We start from the raw sequence: 21264 nt of genomic DNA on the forward strand, positions 1-21264 counted from the left end.
GCTAACACTGTGGCATTTGTAGCATTTTAGCTGACCAGCATCCATTATACTTTCTTTTGTTAACAGACCCTAATTTCCTTGAGGTATTGCTCTGCCCCATTGACTAGAGCTGAGTGGAACTGTCAGGCAAGACATCTTATCCTACCATGGCCAGAGTCACATACTCGGGCTTTAAGACAAATATGGAGCAACAGGGAAAAGAGGTAGGAAATATTTAGATCTCAGTTCCAGTGGTGGCATTCTAAGGAGCCTGGGAAGAACACCTGCTTCTGAGACGCCCACCTGCCCATCTCCCTGCCTGCCCCACCACCCGCCACTTGCATCAAATGCTTTGATTCCTACGTATTTCTGTCCCTGATTTTTCAGACTGTTTTCCACTGATTAGTAGGTTACCCAATACCTTCCCAATACATTCCATTTTTAAAAGAAAAGTTGGGTTCTCTTATTGGCAACCAGATAACCTTAACTGATACATATACCATTTTGCTCTGATGTCCAAATTTTCAGTAACACAAGAATATTCGTTTATAATAGAATTATTTTGCATTGTGAGATTAAATAATTTAAAAATTAAAAAGATATTTTCATTTTTATAATATCTTTAAAAGGCTTTAGAATGTTTACATTTTACATAGAATTTTCTCAATAATGTCAAAATAATTAAAGCATCCCATATGAATAAACACTTTAACTTCAATAAGCTATTTAGTCCATCTTTCTCCTGCAAGTGGTTTACAAAAATACCAGACTAGACCCTTCCATCCTGTAACAAAGTAGTCAGAGTTGTATCTTTATATCAGACACACCAGAGGTCCTCTTTTCTAAATCCAACAATAGTTTCCCATCTCACTCAGAATAGAAGTCAAAGTCCTTACATTGGGCTACAAAAGGTCCCTCATGATTTGCTACCCAACCTCCAATACCTCTCTAATATCATTTTCTAAAGCTCACCTGTTCACACATATGCTACAAACATATTGGCCTGCCTGTTAGTTCTCAAACAGGCCTCAGGGCATAAGCTCTTCCCTCTGGAAGGTTCTTCTGATATTCCCGTGAAATCATGAATAAGAATTATCAGAAATATAGGAAATATCTAAAATGTTATTGGAATTATCGGAATGTTCTGATATTCCCATGGCTCACTCTCCCTTGTTACTATTCAAATGTTAACTTCTCACCGAGGCCTTCCCTCTCCAGTCTATATAAAATAGCACACCTTAGCCCCTTGCCTAAATGCCTTTTTCTTTGTAATACTTGATATCAGGCATATTATATATTTACAGGTTTATTTTCTGCCCTCTCCCCACCAGAATACATGCTTCCTGAGGGGAATTATCTGTTTTGTTCACTTCTAAATTATTGGTGTCTAGAAAAGTGGCTGGTAGGTAATTGGCACTCAATACACAATTAATAGTTGAGTGAATGAATGAATGGACATATCTTTTTGGAGATTCTGATTTAAGTGCCTCTATTTCCCTATATACAAACACACACACACTCTCCCATTTTCTCAGAAAGGATGTTGTTCTTACACTTAATTTATAAGCCCACATAGTGTCTCAATGAGCAAAGGGGGGCAAAGGATGTAGAGATAGCAAAGTATCAGAAATGCCTCAAAAGGCAGATTCTACTATAATAAGAAGAGTCTTGGTGAGACGTAGTGGAGGGCAAAGACTCTTCATCTGCTAATGTAGTCATAAATCCAGAGTGCCAAGTTATTGAGTTGAGTTTTTGTTGCTTTCCAGAAATCACAGCTGGAAGTAGTTAAACATGCACTGGAGAAATGAGAGGGAGAGAGGAAAAAGGCAAAAATGACTTTAGTCATTATCATGTAAACCAAAAATAAAATTTTAAGCCCCCCAAACCAACTGAATTGACCCCTCCTCTTAGGCAAGGGCGTTCCAAAGTTAAACTGTAAAACTAGTTCAGGCCATGATGGGGAGTGTCAGAGATGCCTCATTATACCCTCCTCCCTTTGGAATTCAGAAATAAGTAACCAGCATTAACATTAAAACAGAGACGTTAAGACTGACAAAATAGACTCCGTAGCAATAAGACACCAAATTCCAACCTGACTCTAGTACAGCACCGCATGACAGATAGCTGGCCCTGAAAGAAACTGAAGTATTTTACCCCAAAATATATTAAACGGCCCTGCAAAGCTGTCTCTTGCAGGGAAAATCTACATTCTGTAGAAAATTCCCTTCCTTTTCTGGATCTTTACCCTGAGCCAGGAGAGTGCTAACTAAGAGTCTGGAACCTTTTTAGATCTGCTAAGAAATATTTATAGTTTATTCTCTCTGAAGCCTGCTACCTGGAGGCTTCATCTGCATAATAAGAACCTTGGACTCCACAACCACTTATCTTAACCCAGACACTCCCTTCTGTTGATTCCAGGTCTTTAGATAAGTTAATAAGTTAACTCTTTCAACCAATTGCCAATCAGAAATTCTTTGAATCCATCTATGACTTGGAAGCCCCCACTCCTACTTGTCTAACCTTTCCAGACCAAACCAATGTACATCTTATATGTATTGACTGATGTCTTACCTCTCCCTAAAACATATAAAACCAAGCTGTAGCCTGACCATCTTGGGTACATGTACTTACACCTCTTAAGACTGTGCCCCAGGCCATGGTCACTGAAATTTGGCTCAGAATTAATCTCTTCAAATATTTTACAGAGTTTGACTCTTTTCATTGAATTGTTTACCTCCATCTTAGTGCAGAGACAGTGATCAATAAATGTTTGACTCAATAGTCAAATATGGAGGCCACTTCTTCCCTAACTTCTCTTCAGCTTTCCTCAGCTCCTTTCCTCAAGACTCTTTTCTTCAATTCTAAAGCCCAAGCCATATGCCATCAGTAATAGTTACGGGATGCATACTTGGACCAGACCCCTTCAAGGACCTTTTCTTTCAGTCACAATTTAGAATGATGCATCCCGCATAGGTATCCAGTTTCTCCATCTGTAAAATGGGCACGGTAAGAATTTCACCCTCAGAAGATTAAGGTGAGATTTATTGAAATAGTTCTTATAGATCTCTGGTCTGGAGTCTGACACCTATTCAACCCTTAATGCAATGGTCTCTGTGGCTATCATCACACTCACCATCTTTGCTTCCTCCATTATTGCTGTGAAACCATCCTTGCAAAGATTCTGACAGTGAGAAAAATCTAACATGGCTTACTCCATCTTGCTCCTAGCCTCACAGGCTGGCTGGCTTCGCTCATTCCTAGGTGTAAGCCAAGCTAACTATGGGAGGAATTTAGTTCATAGTCTAACCTTAAACAAGGATGATAATAGCCCTTCCCAAAATTAAACTACCTTTGTAAAACTAATGAAAGGCCACAAGGCTAGGATTATAAGAGGTGCCAAAATTCTGCTAAGATGTTTAGCATATTTAAATGATTACTAGCCATTGTTCAAGAAGTCACAAGATTTGCAACTCTTCCAAATACTCCAATAGATAACATCACTATTTTAGAAACTGTCAGGCCTCTGAGCCCAAGCTAAGCCATCATATCCCCTGTGACCCGCATGTATACATCCAGATGGCCTGAAGTAACTGAAGAATCACAAAAGAAGTGATATTTAAATGGCCTGTTCCTGCCTTAACTGATGACATTCCACCACAAAAGAAGTGAAAATGGCTGGTCCATGCCTAACTGATGACATTATCTGGTGAAATTCCTTCTCCTGGCTCATCCTGGCTCAAAAAGCTCCCCCACTGAGCACGCTGTGACCCCCACTCCTGCCCGCCAGAGAACCCCCCTTTTTCCTTTACCTACCCAAATCTTATAAGATGGCCCCACTACTATCTCCCTTCACTGACTCTCTTTTCGGACTCAGCCCACCTGCACCCAGGTGAAATAAACAGCCTTGTTGCTCACACAAAACCTGTTTGGTGGTCTCTTCACACGGACGCGAGTGAAATTTTGGTGCCATGACTCGGATCAGGGGACCTCCCTTGGGAGATCAATCCCCTGTCCTCCTGCTCTTTGTTCCGTGAGAAAGATCCACCTATGACCTCTGGTCCTCAGACCAAGGAACATCTCACCAATTTTAAATCTGGTAAGCAGCCTCTTTTTACTCTCTTCTCCAACCTCTCTCACTATCCCTCAACCTCTTTCTCCTTTCAATCTTGGTGCCACACTTCAATCTCTCTCTTCTCTTAATTTCAGTTCCTTTCCTTTTATGGTGATGCAGAAGATGCGTTTTATCCATGGACCCAAAACTCTGGCGCCAGTCACGGACTCGGGAAGACAGTCTTCCCTTGGTGTTTAATCATGCGGGGATGCCTGCCTGATTATTCACCCACATTTCAGAGGTGTCTGACCACGTGGGGATGCCTGCCTTGGTCCTTCACCCTTAGCAGCAAGTACTGCTTTTCTGGGGGGCAAGGACCTCCCCGACCCCTTCTCTCCATGTCTCTACCCCTTCTCCACTTTTCTGGGGGGCAAGAACCCCCCAACCCCTTCTCCTTCACCCTTAGCGGCAAGTACCGCTTTTCTGGGGGGCAAGAACGCCCAGACCCCTTCTCTCCGTGTCTCTACTCTCTCTTTTCTCTTGGCTCGCCTCCTTCACTATGGGCAGCCTTCCACCCTCCATTCCTCCTTCTCCCTTATCCTGTGTTCTCAAGAACTTAAAACCTCTTCAACTCACACCTGACCTAAACCTAAATGCCTTATTTTCTTCTACAATGCCACTTGACCCCATTACAAACTTGACAGTGGTTCCAAATAGCCAGAAAACAGCATTTTCGATTTTTCCATCCTACAAGATCTAGATAATTCTTATCGTAAAATAGACAAACCGTCTGAGGTGCCTGACGTCCAGACATTCTTTTACACATTGTTTCCTCCCTAGTCTCTGTTCCCAATGCGACTCATCCCAAATCCTCCTTCTTTCCCTCCCTCCTGTTCTCTCAGTCCCAACCACAAGCATCGCTGAGTCTTTCTAATTTTCCTTTTCTACAGACCCATCTGACTTCTCCCCTCCTCCCCAGGCTGCTCCTTGCCAGGCCGAGCCAGGTCCCAATTCTTCCTCAGCCTCTGCTCCCCTACCCTATAATCATTTTATCACCTCCCTCATCACACCAGGTCCGGCTTACAGTTTCATTCCTCGACTAGCCCTCCCCCACCTGCCCAGCAATTTCCTCTTGAAAAGGTGGCTGGAGCTAAAGGCATAGTCAAGGTTAATGCTCCTTTTTCTTTATCTGACCTCTCCCAAAATCAGTTAGCATTTGGGCTCTTTTTCATCAAATATGAAAAACCCAGCCCAGTTCATGGTTCGTTCAGCAGCAACCCTGAGATGCTTTACAGCCCTAGACCCTAAAAGGTCAAAAGGCCGTCTTATTCTCAATATACATTTTATTACCCAATCTGCTCCTGACATTAAATAAAACTCCAAAAATTAAATTCCGGCCCTCAAACCCCACAACAGGACTTAATTAACCTTGTCTTCAAGGTGTACTATAATAGAGTAGAGGCAGCCAAGTAGCAATGTATTTCTGAGTTGCAATTCCTTGCCTCCACTGTGAGACAAACCCCAGCCATATCTCCAGCACACAAGAACTCCAAATGCCTGAACCGCAGCTGTCAGGGGTTCCTCCAGAACCTCCTCCCCCAGGAGCTTACTACAAGTGCTGGAAATCTGGCCACTGGGCCAAGGAATGCCCACAGCCTGGGATTCCTCCTAAGCCATGCCTCATCTGTGTGGGACCCCACTGAAAATTGGACTGTTCAACTCACCTGGAAGCCACTTCCAGAGCCCCTGGAACTCTGGCCCAAGGCTCTCTGACTGACTCCTTCCAAGATCTTCTTGGCTAAGCAGCTGAAGACTGATACTGCCCGATTGCCTCGGAAGCCTACAGGACCATCGCAGACGCTCTGGGTAACTCTGACAGTGGAAGGTAAGTCCGTCCCCTTCTTAGTCAATACGGAGGCTACCCATTCCACATTACCTTATTTTCAAGGGCCTGTTTCCCTTGCCTCCATAACTTTGTGGGTATTGATGGCCAGGCTTCTAAACCTCTTAAAACTCCCCAACTGTGGTGCCAACTTAGACAACATTCTTTTATGCGCTCCTTTTTAGTTATCCCCACCTGCCCAGTTCCCTTATTAGGCCGAGACATTTTAATTAAATTATCTGCTTCCCTCACTGTTCCTAGACTACAGCCACACCTCACTGCTGCCCTTTACCCCAGTTCAAAGCCTCCTTCGCATCCTTGTCTTGTATCCCCCCCACCTTAACCCACAAATATAAGACACCTCTACTCCCTCCTTGGCGACTGATCATGCAACCCTTACCATCCCATTAAAACCTAATCACCCTTACCCCACTCAATGCCAATATCCCATCCCACAGCATGCTTTAAAAGGATTAAAGCCTGTTATCACTTGCCTGTTACAGCATGGTCTTTTAAAGCCTATAAACTCTCTTTACAATTCCCCCATTTTACCTGTCCTAAAACCAGACAAGACTTACAGGTTAGTTCAGGATCTGTGCCTTATCAACCAAATTGTTTTGCCTATCCACCCTGCGGTGCCAAACCCATATACTCTCCTATCCTCACTACCTCCCTCCACAACCCATTATTCTGTTCTGGATCTCAAACATGCTTTCTTTACTATTCCTTTGCACCCTTCATCCCAGCCTCTCTTCGCTTTCACTTGGACTGACCCTGACACCCATCAGGCTCAGCAAATTACCTGGGCTGTACTGCCGCAAGGCTTCACAGACAGCCCCCATTACTTCAGTCAAGCCCAAATTTCTTCCTCATCTGTTACCTATCACGGCGTAATTCTGATAAAAACACACGTGCTTTCCCTGCCAATCGTGTCCTACTGATCTCTCAAACCCCAACACCTTCTACAAAACAACTCCTTTCCTTCCTAGGCATGGTTGGATACTTTCGACTTTAGACACCTAGTTTTGCCATCCTAACAAAGCCATTATATAAGCTCACAAAAGGAAACCTAGCTGACCCCATAGATCCTAAATCCTTTCCCCACTCCTCTTTCCATTCCTTGAAGACAGCTTTAGAGACTGCCCCAACCTTAGCTCTCCCTGACTCATCCCAACCCTTTTCATTACCCACAGCTGAAGTGCAGGGCTGTGCAGTCAGAATTCTTACCCAAGAACTGGGACCGTGCCCTGTAGCCTTTTTATCCAAACAACTTGACCTTACTGTTTTGCCTAGCCCTCAAGTCTGCGTGCGGCAGCCGCTGCTGCACTAATACTTTTAGAGGCCCTTAAAACTATAAACTATGCTTAACTCACTCTCTATAGTTCTTATAACTTCCAAAATCTATTTTCTTCCTCACACCTGACACATATACCTTCTGGTCCCTGGCTCCTTCAGCTGTACTCACTTTTTGTTGAGTCTCCCACGATTACCACTGTTCCTAGCCCGGACTTCAATCCGGCCTCCCACATTATTCCTGATACCACACCTGACCCCCATGACTTATCTCTCTGATCCACCTGACATTCACCCCCATTTCCCCATATTTCCTTCTTTCCTGTTCCTCACCCTGATCACACTTGGTTTATTGATGGCAGTTCCACCAAGCCTAATCGCCACACACCAGCAAAGGCAGGCTATGCTATAGTACAAGCCACTAGCCTGCCTCTTAGAATCTCTCATTTACTTTCCATCGTGGAAATCCATCCTCAAGGAAATAACTTCTCAGTGTTCCATCTGCTATTCTACTACTCCTCAGGGATTATTCAGGCCCCCTCCCCTCCCTACACATCAAGCTCGGGGATTTGCCCCTGCCCAGGACTGGCAAATTGGCTTTACTCAACATGCCCCAAGTCAGGAAACTAAAATACCTCTTGGTCTAGGTAGACACTTTCACGGGATAGGTAGAGGTCTTCCCCACAGGGTCTAAGAAGACCACCACGGTCATTTCTTCCCTTCTGTCAGACATAATTCCTCGGTTTGGCCTTCCCACCTCTATACAGTCCTATAACGGACTGGCCTTTATTAGTCAAATCACCCAAGCAGTTTCTCAGGCTCTTAGTATTCAGTGAACTAATAGTCTTTTAAAAACACACCTCACCAAGCTCAGCCACCAACTTAAAAAGGACTGGACAATACTTTTACCACTTGCCCTTCTCAGAATTCAGGCCTGTCCTTGGAATGCTACAAGGTACAGCCCATTTGAGCTGCTGTATAAGACGCTCCTTTTTATTAGGCCCCAGTCTCATTCCAGACACCAGACCAACTTGGACTGCATCCCTTCCACCAAAAAAAAAAAAAAAAAAAACTCATCATCCCTACTATCTTCTGTCTAGTCATACTCCTATTCACCGTTCTCATCTACTCATAAATGCCCTGCTCTTGTTTACACTGCCGGTTTACACTGTTTCTCCAAGCCATCACAGCTGATATCTCCTGGTGCTATCCCCAAACCACCACTCTTAACTCCCTCTTAAAGTAAATAAATAATCTTTGCTGGCAGGGCTATGCTGAACCTCCTTAAGCACTCTCTAGTTAGATGTCCTGGATCCTCCCAATTCTTAATCCTTTAATACCTGCTTTTCTCCTTGTCTTATTCCATTCTTTTTTCAATTCATACAAAACCGTATCCAGGCCATCACCAATCATTCTATATGACAAATGTTTCTTCTAACAACCCCACAATATCACCCCTTACCAGAAAACCTTCCTTCAGCTTAATCTCTCCCACTGTAGGTTTCCATGCCGCCCCTAATCCCGCTCGAAGCAGCCCTGAGAAACATCGACCATTATCTCTCCATACCACCCCCAAAAATTTTCACCATCCTAACACTTCAACACTATTATGTTTTATTTTTCTTATTAATATAAGAAGACAGGAATGTCAGGCCTCTGAGCCCAAGCTAAGCCATCATATCCCCTGTGACCTGCACGTATACATCCAGATGGCCTGAAGTAACTGAAGAATCACAAAAGAAGTGATATTTAAATGGCCTGTTCCTGCCTTAACTGATGACGTTCCACCACAAAAGAAGTGAAATGGCCAGTCCTTGCCTAACTGATGACATTACCTTGTGAAATTCCTTCTCCTGGCTCATCCTGGCTCAAAAAGCTCCCCCACTGAGCACCTTGTGACCCCCACTCCTACGCGCCAGAGAACAACCCCCTTTTTCCTTTACCTACCCAAATCTTATAAAACGGCCCCGCCCCATCTCCCTTCACTGACTCTCTTTTCGGACTCAGCCCGTCTGCACCCAGGTGAAATAAACAGCCTTGTTGCTCACACAAAGCCTGTTTGGTGGTCTCTTCGCATGGATGCGAGTGAAAAAAAACTAAGATTGGTCTTTTGAGATTTTTTTTTTAGGCTTTTGTATTTCTGACCACCAGCTGACTTCACTCAGATTCATGACCCAAGACTCAACCAGTGCTGTGGCCCTTACCTAAAGACAGACTCAGTACACAAGGACTGTTTTCCATACCCCTATGATTTCATCCCCAACAAATCAATATTCCCCATACCCTAGTTCCCTGCCCAACAAACTACCCTTGAAAACCCCTAACCTCTGAGCCTCCAGGGAGATTGATTTGGGTAATAACCCCATCCCCCAAATGGTGTGGATGGCCTTGCATCAGTTAAATGCTTTCTTTACTGCAACGCCATGGTCTTGACGAATTGATTTTGTCTGTGCAACTGGCAGGAAGAACCCACCGGGTGATTAGATCTACAACCTGCTCAATTTCTACAAGTGCCCTACAACTTGAGCACTGCTAGACCATCTGCATCCAACATCTCTCTGTTACTGGTCCTTTTGAAATATTTTGTCATATATAATATTTCATACTCTAAGGTAAAGCAGCAAGGTCAGTCTACAGGCTCCATGCCAGAGCAGTACCACACTGCTTACCAGACTTCCAAAGGATTCCCTAACAATTTTGACTTTTTTCCTTTCATTGTCATTACATAGAAATGCAGTAATAATCACGAATCCCAGTGTGAGCAAAAAGGAAGAAATATGACCTGTGCTACAGATCAAATTTTATGTTAACTAAAATTTTTCCCTCACAGCCACATGTCATTAACATCCTAAATAATTATATTCAACTGGTAGAACATGGATTTGTATGACAGGACTGCCGCATTGTAAATAGTCAGGAAATCTAAACTGACCTTGATGAGCAAGTGGTAAAGGCAGGGAACAAAATCAAGGTTCCTGTCTTGAGTCTGCTATTGACCTCTGAATGAGCCTCAGTAAGTCCCATACAATTGCTGGGCCTCAGATTACTCAGGTCCCAAATCTCTCCTACTCAGTGCCTATTAATGGTCTGTGGTTTCATCCGCAAAGTGGAAGGTGGAATTATGGGTTCCTTTCAACTCTAGAACACTTGACGTCTACATCTTTATGAATGCAGTCAGATGTGCATGGGACACTAATGGAGGCACAAGGCTCATGTTTTCCTGACACTGCCTGTGCTGCAGTAATCACTGAATTTTCTCTTAAGATATGAGATGCACAGTCAGGAATTCATATAAGACTACAGGGAAAACAAGAAAGCTAACATTTATTCAGCAACTACCGTGTACCAAAATCTGTAGATACATTGTCTAAAATGACCTTCAAAACCAGTCTGTGAGATCAAGATCACATTCTTTATTTCACAGAGCAGAATGTGGCTAAGAGGCATTCATACCTATTCCAGCCCAGAATAGACAGAACCAAACTAGAACCCCGGACTACCCAACCAAAAGGCTCAGATCCTATCCATTTCCACAAACCTTCCCCAGTGGCTCTCAATTCACTAGGGTTGTTCTCATAGTTACATTTAAGGAAAAACATGTGTGAACCTATGAAAGTTTGCCTATGGCTTGTTTATACATGATTTATTTTAATTTTGTTAATGAAGATATACCTTGGATTTGAAACAGATTACAAGGATTAGTGGGTAAATATATAAACATGGGCTTTGTCCCTTTTACCATGAAGCAAAATGTTAAATACACTGAAACAAATTGGTAGAAATTTTGAAACATCATTTACTGACAGGAACTAATAATGATGCTAATGAAGGGAGAAAAACTCATCCCAAAGAAAATGAATTATCTGTGTTGTCAGGAGTGTTATAAACAGGACTAATTAATTAATATGAACATCATTAACTCCTGCTAAAAAGCATCCCCACCCCGCTTTATTAGTGGCAAATATAAGAAAATCTAGGTACATTTAGAAGAAAGTTTGATGAGGAATTCAGCTATTTTTGCCTGAAATAATTAGATAAACAAATGAAACCTTCTTTATGTGAAAGAAGATAAAGTTTATACTTAATCTATCTTTGTACCAAGGCACCAAGATTTTCATCCTCACACTTTATTAGTTTAAAATAAATATACAGTGGGCTGCTTTAAAGGATAGTTACTTGAGTATGGGAGGGCTGTGGGAGGACTTTATTCTATACTTTATAGAGCTTGACCCCATTTCTAAATGCTGAAATAAAGAGCAGGGCTGAAATCAGCCTTTGGCTGTGACCCTTAAATTGCTTGTTATGACTTTCATGAAAGCTGACTATGTCCCACAAGTAACCTTGGGTAATTTTATAAAAATCAATCAACCATCATTATTGTTACTTCCCTCTAAAATAAATAAATGAACACAACTTTTTATATGTAATCACCTCTTTCCATTAAACATCTCTTTTGTTTCTTTTAAAAGGAAGTAAAAGAGACTTTTAGCAGCTAGCTAATGTTTGCAAAGTACATCAAAATCTGCTTTTGGCTAACCCAACAATTAGTCATCCTCTATAATAACCACAAAATAATTTGTTGTTTTTTTTAAGAAAACAAATACACAATTCTATTTTCCCCCTTACAGAAAAAATTAAAGTATAAATATTATACCATACAATACTAGTCTTCAAAAGAGTGGCTTTACCTACTATCTTCAACTCTTTTTCATGACTCTCTTTTGAACCCTCCCTGGTCAGGCCTTTACCTGACGAACCTGCAAAACTGCTCCTCTCAAGGCCACAGATGGCAACCACATTGGTGAATCTATGGCTCAATGCTCAGTCCTCACCCTTCCCGAGTGACCAGCAGCATTTGACACACTTGGTCACTTCTTTCCTAAAACTCCCTCTCCTCACTTGCCCAGCCTCTTTGTTTTTCTTTCTTTCATTTTCTCATCCCTATTTAAAAAATCCAATGTTTCTATACTTCTATCAAATTTTCATCGTGTGCTATATTCTATACATTGTATTGAATTGCTAAAGAAAACCTCATAAACTGCAAAAGTGCTAGTAACTCATAAAAGAACAGAAGAATAAACTCTTCTATTTAGAACCTTTGTCTTTCCTTCACCTGGTATCTAATTTCATGTCTTCATTTTTAGCAAATACTAAGAAAGCTCCCTATTGACTCAATGACAGTGAGCACATGGGACTTTTCTAATTAAGTAGGTTGGGTACAAACCCAGCTGGTTTTCCTCTTACTTCTTAGGCATCCTCTTCTCAGCCTCTTCTGCCTGATTCCTCCTGATCATCCCAACCACTGACACTTGGTGGGTCCCAAGCCTCAGCCCTCTAAATACGTTTCTTATCAGTCTCTGTAGACCATGCCAGTTGTCCCATCTTGTCTTAAGGTTTTAAACACCATCGCACACTAATTGTCAATGACTCTCAAATTTATATCTCCAAGCTTGTGCCCTCAGCTCAAGATTCACATACCCAACTGCCTACTCAACATCTCTACTTGGATGTCTCATAGTTTCTTAACTATGAGTATCCATGAACTCCTTTCCTTGTCTTGCCCCACACATCTTCCCTCAGTCCTTCCCATTCCATGAATGGTAACTTCATCCTTGCAATTGCTAAGTCTGAAAACCATAGAGTTAACTTTCACTGTCTCTCACTCCATAATCAATACTTCAGGAAATTGTATGCATTCCACCTTCAAAACGTCCCCTATAACCCAACCACTTACCACCTCCACATCTACTTCTGGGGTCAAAGTCACTCTCATCTCACCCATGGATTATTGTAACAGCATCTTAACTCAGCTCCCTGTTTCTGCACTTATCCTCTACCTCAGGGTTAATTCTCAAAACAACACTCAGTGTTGTCATTCCTTCTTTTCATGTGAACCATATCGTGTTACCTCTCTGCCAAAATTCTTCAATGGCTCCCATCATGTTTAGAGTCAAAGCCTATCAAACCTTACAGCATTGGTTCTCTCTGGCCCCATCTGCCTCTGCTCTCCCCCTTGTTCCAATACTCCTTTTTGCTCCCTTGCCTCACAACATTTGCTCTCGCTGTGTGCCAATATCCCCAACTACCACCTCCAATGTGTATTCCCTATTCACCTCTCCTGCTGCATTTTTCTCCATGGTACTAAGCAAATTTAACAAAAACTATAATTTTCTTATTTTGTTTATTGACTGTTTTCCTTCTAGAAGTAAACACCATGAGAGCAAGATTTTGGCCTGTTTTGTTCACAGCCATAGTCCCTGTGCCTGGAACATGGGGAACGTGTTAAGTGATCACTCAATACTTGTTGAATAATGAGGAGTTGAAATTATCAAAGTAAATGAGGTCTCCCAGGGAGGACATGTAGAGTAAGAACAGAAGAAAGGTAAGGTGGGTAAAGGTAGGGAAACAACTGTCAACCATCAACATTTAAAGGCTAGAATAAGAAAAGGAAGTAACAAGATTCTTGAGAGCGGATCAAAGAATTAGGTGAGTTAGAAGGATCATAAGGTTGTAGACATAGGCTCAACGAAGAGCCTTAAGAACTGTTAAAGAGGTAGATGAGTGTGTCAAACCCTTAATGCCATTTTTAGGAAGATCAAGAGAGAAAAGGTGCACAGCCAGCATGTACAGAGTTAGGATGTGAATGTCAGGTGATAAAATAAACCCAGGGAGAGTGATTCTATTTTTAAACAGAGGAAAAATGAGAGGTAAATGGAGGCAAGACCAGGGAGGGATCTGAGAACCCCAATTCATTAGATTAATCTGTATCACCAAGCTAGATAATTCATTTACTCAAAGCTTGAACTATCTAAATTTTTAGATGTAAACTAATTTACTTGCCTACATTGATTAACCCCCAATTCACCATTTTTTCTTAAAAAATTTAGCAGCCTATATATTCTTACCTTTCAATTATTAATTAGTCAAATGGATAGTCGAGGAAGCCTGTGGAATTCCCTTTCCCTGGAGAAAAGGAATCATCCATTCAAGATGGACAAATCCTGCTCTGCCTGGGTAAGGAGAGCTGGCTGAGTGATCTGGGCAGAGTTGGAGTATATCCCTGTACCTTACTGCACTGTGCTGCTCTGGGAGCAGGAGCCGGGAGAAGGTGAGGAAGAGGAGGAAAGAGGAGCATTTAGAGAAGGCACCCACAGCCCAAGGAAACCTGCATTGTGACACGGATGGACAGAGCTTCCTTTGTTGGCAAGATCCGGATTAGACTTGTGCCTGATCCACTGGAGCAGAGCCTGGGAAGCCTTCGAGGTGGGCTTGTCCCCGGCCAGAGAGGCGGAAAATCAATTTGGCTGGCAAACGAGAGCCCCCAAGAGCTTAGTCCACGCTCCATAATCCTATCCACTAGCAGCTCAGGAAATAGATGCCTGAGCCCTCACATATTCATGGGGGATGTGAGGCATAAATCAGGCTTTAAGGATTGGGGGCAAAGGGAATGGACTCTCTGGCTGGCTACTAATTAATCAAGCACAGAATACCTAAACCTAGCAACCTGGGATGGAGCCACACACTCACAGAAGCAGAGGCTGCTGCTGCTGCTGTTTTTCCCATTTTTCAAAATTTCAATTAAAATAGATATCAGAAGAAATTTTCCCCTTTAGCTGATACTGCTTATGCATCCCCCTGTTCTTCCTTTAATTAAAAAACATGCTTATTGCAATACTTGCCAGAATCACTTTAACGGTATTTTAATTGTAATGTCTCTGCCTGATTAAAAAAAGAAAATATGAACTAGAAAGTGTTTGCAAAAATGTTCACAGGATGCAGGACAAGAATCAGACACCTCCCAAGAATGGATGCCACATACTAATTCCTTAATTAGCCTGGTACTGCAGTCAAATGGGCAATATAGAGAAAAAAAAAAATATATATATATATATATATGAAATAAAATCACTGACTCAGAGCTGCAAACAATAGCAGTTGGGAGAAACCATTTTCATCAACTCAGATTTCCCTGGCGGGGTAGGGACCTGTGCATCCAACTAAAAATGCTATGCTCAAGATAAGCCCATTCAATGTGGCCAGCCAAGTTTCCACTGTTCTTTGCTAAAGGTCTCATAGCCTTTGGGAAATGAGTAGTTGGGCCAGGCTAATTGGCTTCTGGTCCTCACAATTCCATAGGGCTCCTTTTATTGTTTTAGACTAGTAGTTCTCAAACTTGAACCTGCATCAGAATCACTTGGATGTCTTAAAACACAGACTACTGGGCCTCATTCCCAGAGTAGGTTTACTGTAGAGCTCCCAAATTTACAGTTTGTATAAGTTACCAGGTGATGCCAGTGCTGCTGACTGGGGGCTACACTTTGAGAATCACTGCTATCAGTAAATTAAGTGATTGTTCTAGGTGTCCGTAGGCTGGTGATGTTTGGCATCATCTGAAACAGGCTGAGAAAATACAAGCCTGGAATTATAGAATAATTCCCTTAGTCACTCAACCAACATTTACCATTAGTTTCCAGCTCCTCTGCTAGGTACTGAAATAAAAATGTAAAATAGAGTCTCCAGTTTCTGAAGGTCACGGTGAAGTTGAATTGCTCCTCCGGGTGAATGGAAATGTGTTGGTTTTAGTGAATTGTCCCACTTTAGAGATGACTATAAGAGAATATAAAGACTGTGACTCAGCTCTTTACTTTTTCTACAAAATATGAAACTCATTAAGGTAACCTTATAACTGTATTAACTCTGTACTAATTACAGAGTGTAAACATATCTGTGGAAGGCAAACTACACAGAAATTTTTAAAGGAACTCAAACACTAAGATATAAGTAAATGCCTTTGTTATTATAGCTACTGTTATCAATTACTACCTAACTAAACTTTGATTTCCTTTCTACATCTAGAAAACCATGACTTATTTTATCAACAAAGCTTCTAGCATTTAAGTGCTCAAGACCTTCAGCTGTTCCATGGCTTTCTAAAAAGTCACTTAAAATCTCAAGAAGAAAGCTATTTCTAAGGAGACATAGAAAAGACAAAAAAAAAAAATCGTCTTTTTCCCAAGGTCTGTACCAAGCATGTAAAAATCCCCCTAGCTACTAAGTTCATTCAGATAATCTTCCTCTTTCTCTTTATCAAAGTTCAGTTAGCACTGACCCAATCTCATTTTTGACCAGCCTGCAATTTGATACACCTCTCTAAGCAACTTGTTTTTTCAAAATATATGTTCCAAATATAATTATTCTCTGAATATTATAAAAATGATTTGGCTATAGCATAATAGTATTGGAAATAAAAGCAAACAATACTTTTCTTATAGTATTTATTAATTTTAAAAATGAGAATACAGTAGTTCCTACCTTTACCTGACCCCAGGAATATTGTATAGAAACTATAATAATGAAATGCTCAGTCTCCAACATATTTTTATCTACACAAGAATCCCAAATACAAAAGTACTTCAGATTTCTAGCTCCACTTCCAGTCCAGGATGAATAGGATATAGGGATCATTAATGAACAAATGAGATGGAGAGGTAAAGACAGACCAAGTCCTGCATGACCCTATAAGCCATATTAAGTTTGGACTTGAACTTACAGGCTAATGGAAAGCCAATGAAAGGTTTTAAGTAAGGAAGCTTGAAACATTTATCTTTCATTACTGAAAATATTATAGCTTCTCTGCTAGGAAGGGACTGGTCCCTTTCAGTAGCATTTTTCATGTTACAATATCCAAGTTGTCAAGACATAAAACTGTAAATTGTTTAATATCTATCTATCTGTCTGTCTGCCCATCTATTGAAAGCATGTCCTTTCTCATAGCAATGGCTTATCTTTCATTTAAGGCTAATCAAGTGTGTCTGGGACTGTTCTCTGGAGGTAAATAATGTAAGTCATTGTCTGATTGGAAAAATAAGGGGTCTCAGAGCCAAGTGTCCCCCACATTAAAAAGCCTTTGTCTCTGATCTCCTGATACACAAATAGTAAATAAAATTGGTCACTGTCTGGACTAATCCACTAACATTTGAGGGTACCAGGAAGGACTCTGATTATAGAGAAATTCTCAACAAACATGAATCTGCCTCTTCAGGTCTGAAACTCATTTATTAGCTTATTCATTCAGCCATTATTTGAGTACCTGTTTCGTGCCTGGAGATAAAATGGTGCTGGCAACACAAAGGTGAGCAAAAACAGAGCTGGCCCCTCCTTTCTTCAGCTTACAGCCTAGACCTTTATAAGCCTCCAAAATGGTAGAGGGAAGAAAAAATACACCTTGATATTCTATTTGTAAATAATTAATATAAAAATAATTCAAGTTTTTAACCAATTAAAAATTCTACCTGTGATACACTTAGCTTTGAATATCAGCAAAGCTCCCCTCCCATGAAATAAGTAACACCTACTTGTCACCAAGAAAAGCCCAGCACATGAAGACACCCAAGAGTGAAGAGTGAACTTCAAAAAAACTCGGGCTAGTTCTGATGCTAACTTCTTCATCAGGCTTCCCTTCTGGATAATGGCACAGACCAGCCCCTTAGGGTACCATGCCTGCCAAATATAGGAAGAAAATTTACTCATTCCTATACTGCTCTTCCTCCACAGAGTTGCACACACACAAACAACATTAACATCCACTAGAGGTTTATACAAGACATTTTCTCCCTACACGGGGAAGGGAATCACCATTATTTCCATTTTGTGCATTGATTTGAGGACCAGAGCCTTATCCAAAACCATAAAAGAGTCTGTGACTGACTCAAATTTGAAGTCAGGCTCCAGTTTGCTGACCAAACTGCAATGAATCAACCTTGTTGTATTGTCTGCACATAAGCATCCTATCTTCTGGCTTGAAGGGTAGCTATGTTTTGACTACAAAAGAGGGCAATTCAGTCCATCTTCTTTTACAGCCAACTTGCAGATAAATTATTTTGAATTTACCAATTTGCAACAATGTTTCCAGCCCACAAAACCCTCTCCTGTTGACCAAGATATTCTACAGTTAAAGAAAAAAACAAATTATTGTTGAATATCATATTTTTATCAAAATTACTGCCTTCCTTCAGATTTTGTTTTATCCTAACTGGTAGCTATGAAGTCTTGAAACTATAGGCAGAGGGTAAAATGCCAAGTGACTCACACAGGCCTGATGCACAAAGAGATCACAAGCAACATCTCAGGAAAGTTCTGTGTTGTAACATTTCTAGATAACTGCATTGGAAAGCATTATCTGAAGCATGCATCTACTGAATCTGAGGCTGGCTTAGTGCTAACTAGAAGCAACCAAGTATACAATCCCTGGGATTAAAAAAAAAAAAAAAGGCTGTGATAGGTTCATCATTTAATACCTCACTCTGAAATCCTCAAATGCTTGTCAAGGATGAAGGAATTCTACAATGAACCTGACAGTGAGTCAGAAGATGCTTCATTTCAATAAACCAAGAATATGCATTTCCATGACATAGAAACCCCAGATGTAACGGACTTAAAAAGATCTGAATGTCCTCAAAACTGTGAACTAAAAAACAGTTGAGAGAAAATGAGATCATGTTCCAAGCTACACCAGAAAAACATGTTTCTGTGAAGTCAAAGTAACAAGGAGAATGCTGGCAAGCAAATGGATCCACTTCTCCATCCGTCCCTCCCTCGCAATAGAAGGAAAAACACTTCAATATGCATTCTGAAGATAACAGAAGCAAAAGCAATCCAAGGTCTTTATTACCCAGCTAATTCTTTCAGTAATCCAGTTTGCTTTGTATATAGAAGCAGCCACTATCTGTAAATAAAATTGTAACTTAAGCCTGATATTCAGCCATATCTCCTGTTATCTCTGACAGTCCAAAAGTAACAAAAACTAGCATTAATTGAGTTCTTACTCTGGACCAGGCTGTGTGCTAATGGCTTTACAAATATCCCCTCATTTAATACTGAAAACATCCATATGAGACAGGCAATACATTGTGATATTGCCATGCAACAATGATAAATGCTAGCTCTCATTGTTACTATTATTGTCATTATAACCAGGTATCACCTTAATGAGGAAAAACCTGAGACTTACAGAAGGTCTGCAACTTGCCCAAGGTCACAGAGCTGGGAAGTAGTGGAGCCCAGATTCAGGCTCAGTTCTTTGTGGCTAGAAATACTGCCAAGCATTTAACTGCTTTAGTATAAGCCAGTAGACCAAAAAATAGAAAATCACATTAAAGGAAACCAGTGCACTATTAAGCAGCAACAGAGACTGGAAACAAGTTTCTGCTCAGACACAAGCACTGGCATTGTGAGTAGTAAGAAACTACAAACTGTCTTCCTTTTTTATTGTATATATTTAAGGCAAACAACAGGATGTTTTCATGTGTGTATGTGTGTGGATAAATATGTATTATATATAATGAAGTAATTACTACAGTCAAACAAATTAGCATATCAATCACTTCACATAGTTACCTTCTTTTGTGTTGTGTGTGTGATAAGAGTACCTAAACCTAACAGCTCAACACCAAGGACAGAGTTCATTCTCCCCTAATTGACCCTCTCATTAATCATTATCGTTACACTACTTCACATCAAGCTGCTTGATGACCAGACCAGAAAGAGATTCATTGCTTCATTCAGGAAATATGAATGTTTCCCCAACTACAGACCACAACCCAAGATCCTTGCCCGGGATGCAGAATGCTCTGACAAGAGGGTAACATTCCTTCTTTGTGATTATGGCTCATCATAATTACTTGGAATAAAAATAATAAATTTTAATTCAGCAATGCCTATGGCCATTGGGCATCTTAACATAAAAGAATGAAAATATAATTAACTAAATCAAGGCAATATGCCTATTTCCATCCCAGCTCATTAGTATTAATTGATTGGGTTAATTCTCTTTTGTGTTTAACGGTGCCCCTAAAAAATATTTTTTTTTAAAAAAGGGAGGGAGGGCAGGAAGGAGGGAAGAAGTAGAGATAGTAAGTAGACAAAAGTTCTGGATCTTTTTCTAATTAAAATAAAATAATAAATGCAGCTGAAGTTCTTATCACAGTCACAAAAGAATCTGCTACTTTTTAAGTTGGGAGTCAGTACCTAAAGCATCATAAATAATGACACAAAACATTGGGGCCACTTCTCAATTGCCCCCCAAAAATTTATGACCCTGCCTTCTACTATATAAGTAATATGTGTAAGAAAAAAATGTCAATTCTATTTTATAGATGAAAATATGAGTAAGGCACAGAGAGTTCAAGACTCTTGAGGGTCCATAAAGTGTTGGTTTTCCTGTTGTACGAGCCCAGTTTTCTACATATCAGGATGCTGGTTTCCATGAATGGAAAAATAATATAAAGGATGTAATACCTTCATAAAGTATTTCCAAATGTAGTTCTTAGGTGATCTAGTTTCACTGTTACTTAGCAGTAATCCTTTCAAAATATATATACTTCATGTAGAATGTATTCTTTGTAATATAGAAATGGCTGAGAAAGTACTTCCACTATAATACTTCATATTTTGTCAGTTAAAATCTTTTGAAAAAATTATTTTTGGCTTGAAATTTCTCAGGCTTTATCTACGCCTGCAGATGGTATCAGAAAAAGTAAAGAAAATTTCACTCAGCTATTTTTCTGACACTGTGAATGTATATGAAAAAGATAGTAACTAATATTTGGAGGGTGAGTTACTGTTGTTGTTGTTGATGATGATTGTGATTATTCAGTCTTATATTTGAAGAGCTCTTTATTATCTTTCAAGTACTTTCACACATATTATAGACCAAGGGAAGACATTAAAAGAGGTTTACAGCTATGTTACATTGACCAGATATTTGAAAGTTGTAGTTCTTCACCAGTGAAGACTTTGGTCATATGCCTTTTAGAAACAGAAATATAACTTACCAACAGATTTTATATTCCTAACAATTCATCATAATATGCAAATATATATAGACATATGTGTGTATGTACATATTTTGCATGTGTAAATATGTATATGTGAATATGTAAGTGTATATGTGTGTACTTATACATACGTGTGTGTGTGTGTGTGTGTGTGTGTAATCAGTGAGAACAACTAAGGACAGTGAAAGTAAATTAGCTGGGAAAAGTGGTATTTAAGAGAGCAA

The 21264-nt window shown here is 40.5% G+C and overlaps 1 protein-coding gene across 6 annotated transcripts in view; it reads right to left on the reverse strand.

Annotated features, from left to right (window-relative positions):
* Window positions 1-21264, reverse strand: part of PKHD1 (PKHD1 ciliary IPT domain containing fibrocystin/polyductin) — a 484536-nt gene that overhangs the window by 324071 nt on the left and 139201 nt on the right. The window lies entirely within an intron of this gene.

This window comes from Pan troglodytes, chromosome 5, assembly GCF_028858775.2.
Source record: "Pan troglodytes isolate AG18354 chromosome 5, NHGRI_mPanTro3-v2.0_pri, whole genome shotgun sequence".
In the NCBI taxonomy this organism is placed as follows: Eukaryota; Metazoa; Chordata; class Mammalia; order Primates; family Hominidae; genus Pan; species Pan troglodytes.